Raw genomic sequence first — 5,840 nt, 5'->3', positions numbered from 1 at the left:
GGGTGGGGGAGAGTGCGGAGAGGGAGAAGTTTACGCCTGCGCAAAAGTCAGCAGCCTCTGACACCCTCGTCTCCTACCCCTGCCCCCCACCAAACTCCGCTTTACTTGGTAGTTTAAACCTTGGGTAAATGGACTGCTGGAGGCTCAGAGTTTTAGTCGCTGGGATAGGGACGTAGTTGTATTTCTGTTACCTGAGGATTTCTGGCAAAAGAACTGACTAAAAATGAGAAGTTGGGCAATTATTAGATACTATTAAAGCTAGGGTCTGGAAAAATAGAAACTTCCCTAACACCTTGGAGCGGGGATTGTTTGTTTATCCAGCATTTATTAAGTGACTACTATGTGCCAGGCACTAAGCTAAAGGCTGGGGTATGCAAAGAAAGACAAAAATATTCCCTGACCTGATTCAAAGGGCTCACAGTCTAATGGGAGAGACAACTTGCAAACAAACTGTACAAACAAGATATGCAGGGTAGAATTTCCGTTATCTCAGTTTCTCGCACAGTGCCTGGCACATTCTTGTTGATTTAGGTAGCACAGCAAAGAATTCATGCCCACAAAGGCCCACCTTCACTTCAACAAATATTTATTAAGTACCTAGTAGGTAGGTGCAGGGCACTTTGCAATGCTGCTGTTATTAAGAAGATAAAAAAACATGCTTGCCTAATTCCAGAGCCATTATTCCCCCCCCCGCCCCCCCCACACTGTATTCTTTCTTTCTTTATTTGTTTTTTGTTAAGCGAGGCAATTGGGGTTAAGTGACTTGCCCAGGGTCACACGGCTAGTAAGTGTTAAGTGTCTGAGGCCGGATTTGAACTCAGGTACTCCTGACTCCAGGGCCGGTGCTCTATCCACTGCGCCACCTAGCTGCCCCCGTCACACACTGTATTCTATTGGTATTTATATTTTCAAAATTGCTGAGTAATTTGAAGTCTGATGGAACCTGGAAAACTCATACTAGGGCCTGAGTGGGATGGGAAATATACCCACTGACCCCATAATTGAGACTCGAGGAGAAAGGAGGTCAAAGCACTGATTTTATTTCTTTTGAAAGAAAGGTACAACACACTCACTGGGGGCAACCAGGAGGTGTGACACACAGATAAAGAATCAAGCAGTTTTTATACCCTTTACAGACATCTATTTTAAGCAGGATGGGTAATTAGGTTGAAACTATATGTTCAGCAATAAATCTTTCTCCTAGGTCAGAGTGCTCCAACCTTAGGGGTCCAGCCATGGGTTATTTTGCAAAAATATCCTAAATTTCCTGTTTCAGCAAACATTCTGTCATGTCTTCATGCAGACCTTACTTAGTATGAGGCAACTTTCAAGCTGATATGCCTATATTTAGTAGGGGGATAGTAGCTTCCTGTTCTTTTCGAGCTCTAGAGAGAGGGGGCTTCCAAGACCTTGGGATCAGATCACTAGGCTGAGAGGGGGACGTTTTCCCTCTCAGTAGAGGGGCATATTCCTATATCCCTCTCAGGCCCTTACCACATTTATCAATAAGTTGATGATGCAGGTTATAACAGTGGCCATCAACAGCCCCAAGGATCACAATACCATTGCTGTATTTTAAAATATTTATTAAAATTATTATTAAAATGGGCATAACTAGGGGCAGATAGGTGGCACAGTGGATCAGAGTACCAGTCAGAGTCAGGAGGACCTGAGTTCAAATCCAGCTTCACACTTGTCACTTACTAGCTGCATGACCCTGGGCAAGTCACAACCCCGATTGCCGTGCAAAACAACCAAAAAAGTTTGCCATAACCAAATTTATCTCAATACTAGGGGCTGTGGGCGGCTTTTAAAATGAATGAATCAGAGGCTATGTTGCTTAATAACACAACAGGCACAGTGCCTAATACCATATGCTATCTTTTCTATCTAACATTCTTTTACAACTTTTCATATTTTGTTTAATTAATGTACTTAGTTTGAAAATGAAACAACTTGTTACATGTAATTTGGGAAAATAAAACTTAATGGGAGAATAGAAAAAGAAAATGAAACAACTTAAATGAGGTGATAGATGCTAATGCTTTATATAAAACACTACTCCCCTCTAGTGGGCAAAAGGGTAAAACAGCTCTTCCTTTAAGTATACCTTACTTAACCTTACCATACCTAATCCATAGAGCACACGTAAAATTTATGGGCATGAACATTTGGGAAATGGCAGGGTGAAGAGTTGAAAGTGAGCCAGGATCCTCATTAATCCTTCAAACAAATACCAAAAAGAAACAAAAGTGATAGAAATTCCCACAAAACAATTACATTCCTCTCACCCAAAATTTGATAAGCAAGCTGAAGAAGAGCTCCAAATAATGCTCTTCTTTATTTTGATTATCAAAGTGTGTTAGTTGTGCTTTTAAAAAAATTGTGGGGTAAAAGAAGCAATAGGAAAAGCACTCAAAGCAATAGATGCCAAACATTATTAGAAGTAACATCAGAAGAAACAAAAAAAATCCTCAAGGTATAATAATGAAATGGATAATAGACATACATGAAAAATTAAATTAAGAATTAAAATCAGTAAAAATCAGGAGAAGAATCAAAAGACCTGATCCAGCTAATAAGATCCATTAGGAATTAAAGAAAGGGCTGAATACAGGCACAATAAATCATGATGCTTTAATAGATCTGTGATATCACCAAAGATGCAGATAACAACCTATCTATACCTGCTTCTCCAGTGTGATTCTTGTTGAGGTCCTATCATAACTTCACCACAGGAGATCCATCCCATATGCTGGAGGCCTTCCTTGATTTCTCCTGATATCAAAAAAGATATCAATGGAGCATTCAAGCCTTCTTTCTGTTAACTAGCCTCTTTCCCCATAATACATTTCCTTAATGGCATCTTTCATTCCCATTCTTCTTTATTACTTCCTCATTGATTAGCTGTTGCAGCTTATTCACAGTCAATGTGCACTTCTCCATTGCCCTCTGTATAATATTAATTTATACTTCCTCAAAGACTTGTGTTCCTTGGTTTACAACCATGCAACAGCAGAATAATGTTGGTATTAAAAAGATCCAGGAGAAGTTTAGGGTCTTTAAGAGAGCTTTGTAATTTCCTGAAGGCAATCTAGCTTGTTGTCCTCTTCCTGTTTGATTCTGGACTCAATTTGTTGCCCATTTGTACTGTCTGTCCCAAATGTATGAACTGATAGACAAGTTATATAGGTTGTGTAACTGCAAGTCACAATCTGGGCAACAGACATTATTCATACACTTTATCTTTCTTGTGTCTATTGCCAGGCAGAAAACTCTTGAGGAATTATTGCTCTCTTCTAAGAGACTCTGCAATATTCTAGGGCTAAATGTAACCAGCATAATGTCATCTGAAACTTCAAATTGCTTAAGGACCTCATTTCCCACACGGATTTCCTCTTCAACCTGGAATCTGAACTGCATCTCCTCCCTCATAGCGGTGAGCACTCCTGGCAAACATACACTTCTGTTTTATCCCTTTCTTGGTCGTTATGATCAGAGAGTTTACGAACAGGGTTATTTCTGTTGTCAATCTTACAAAAAATCTTGACCAACTTTGAAGTATAAGTAGGAGATACTTTGTTGGATGAGAGCCTTTAAGATGGTATTTTGCTCTACTAGATGAAAGACTTTTTTTCATAATCAACAGTGATTTTGTATACTGACAGGAGAGTAAGATAAGACACTCAGCAGATCATCTAGTTTGGTTGAAAGGTCAGTGTGGATTAACTCATCTTAACAGTAGAAGCATCTATTTAATACAGAAGCTATATTTATTCGTCAAGGAACTTTTATGAACAGTTACTGATACTGAGGTTCACAGTTCTATAGTTATGTTACCTTGATCTTAGGGATTTTCCTGACTTGTGCCTCCTCGATAGTTTCTTTGTGCACCTAAAGTATACCCATTCTCCTCTACAGATACTGAGTGCATTGGCGGGAGAGTATAATATGTTTATGTGTAGTGTTTTATTATGCATGCATGTGTTTAATATGAATAACTGTAATATTAATATTTATTTTCCTTATTGCTAATAAAAAGGTTATTATAGGGGCAGCTAGGTGGCACAGTCGATAGAGCACCAGCCCTGGAGTCAGGAGGACCTGAGTTCAAATCTGGCCTCAGACACTTAACAATTACTAGCTGTGTGACCCTAGGCAAGTCACTTAACCCCAACTGCCTCACACACACACAAAAAGTTATTATAAGATCTAAAAGTAATTACTTCTGAGTGGCTTCTTTTGTATAACTAGAAAGTCATTGGATAGGCTTGATGGCTAGAGTGCTAAATAGTAAAAGTTGTCGCATTGGGACAGAACCCATTCATGAACCCAGTTAAGCTCATGGAATCTGCTTTAGTGTTCAAAGACCAGGTCCACACCCACCATGCTTGGAAAACAGAATTGTTAACAGAAATAGATGACTTGACCCATCTTAGTCATGGAGATTTATTGAGCCAAATAAGGTGTTCTCTGTGCAGACCTTGAACACCAAGTCAATGCTCATTAGGAAAGAGGTTGGGAGCAATTTAAAAATGGGGTGGTATTTTGGCTAAATAAAAATTAGGGTGGATTTGAGTCTTCCTGCGCTGGGAACTTATGCTCAAAAGAAAAACATTTCTATTGATAGGAAATGCCACCATGTCCTGCACACTGTATATCCCATTCCACTGTCTGTGAACAGAAGGTTCTTTGGATGCAGGCATTTTCCCAAGACTAATGAGTTGCTAAAGAAGTTTGGCAAGACATTAGTTGGGTTCAAAAGTACTTTGAAACAGTTGGAACAGAGGCAGGATGGTTCTTTCCATTTTTGAAAAGTTCCTTTTGGGGACCATTTCTAGAAGGCAAAGCCAAAGCTTCTTAAACTGTGGGTTGTGGCCCTATATGAGGTCCCATAATTGAATGTGGGGGTTGCAAAAAATTTGGCAACAGGAAAAGATTATGTATACCTGTTTTAGATATCTATATACCTGGGGTTGCATAAAGATTTATCTGGTGGAAATGATGTGGGAATGGATTTAATGTTGTGGGGGTAGATTTAATTAATCAAATTGATTATGAGGTGTCCCAAAGAATTACAAGACTCAGTGACTCAGTTTCCCAAATTTTATTAAAATACCATGAGACCACAGGGAGAGCACCCAAAAGTGTCTCGAATAGGGAGAGGAAAATGGCTATATATTTATAGTGAGAAAAAGTAGGTTATCTCCTCATTATCTTAATATCCTCCTTAAGGAGGTACATAGGAGGTCTTATCCTAATTTGGACTTCCTGGGGTCCTGAGACATCCTCCAAGGCAGGTACCTTTTTCCTTGTAGGCCTGTTTTTGGGGTTTACACATCATAAGGTGAACCTAAGGACCCATTTGGCCTTTTCTGCACATGTTCCTAAAGACCTGCTTAAACTTGTCAGACCGAGAGGGTCTCTGTGTTTTTGATGAGAATCTCTTTACTTAAGACCTGGTTTCTGGGTGTCCTGTCATCTAGGAATATTATGGCTATTAATGGTTAATGGTCCCTGGTTACTGTTTCTGTTGATGGTGAGGGTTGATAGGGATTCAGACCCTCTTGGTTACTGTATTGTTGATAAGAACACAAACCTTAGTTTCTCTGTTAATCCTTTTAGGTACTATTAATAAGGACCCAAGCCTCAGTTTATCTGTTAACCCCTTTTTGCCTCCTCCATCAAAAAGAGGTCATGAAAGTAATGGACTCTCAGACCCTTTAACATTCTAGGGGCAAAGCCTAGGAAGAAAACTTATTGCATGCATGTCTCTATCTTTGGGATTGGGGCTAGATTTTTGAGGATCTGGAAGAGGAGGGCAGTAGCATTTTTCTCTC

The sequence above is a fragment of the Dromiciops gliroides genome, chromosome 1 (genome assembly GCF_019393635.1).
Source record: "Dromiciops gliroides isolate mDroGli1 chromosome 1, mDroGli1.pri, whole genome shotgun sequence".
In the NCBI taxonomy this organism is placed as follows: Eukaryota; Metazoa; Chordata; class Mammalia; order Microbiotheria; family Microbiotheriidae; genus Dromiciops; species Dromiciops gliroides.
Note: the sequence above shows the minus strand (reverse complement) of the source record.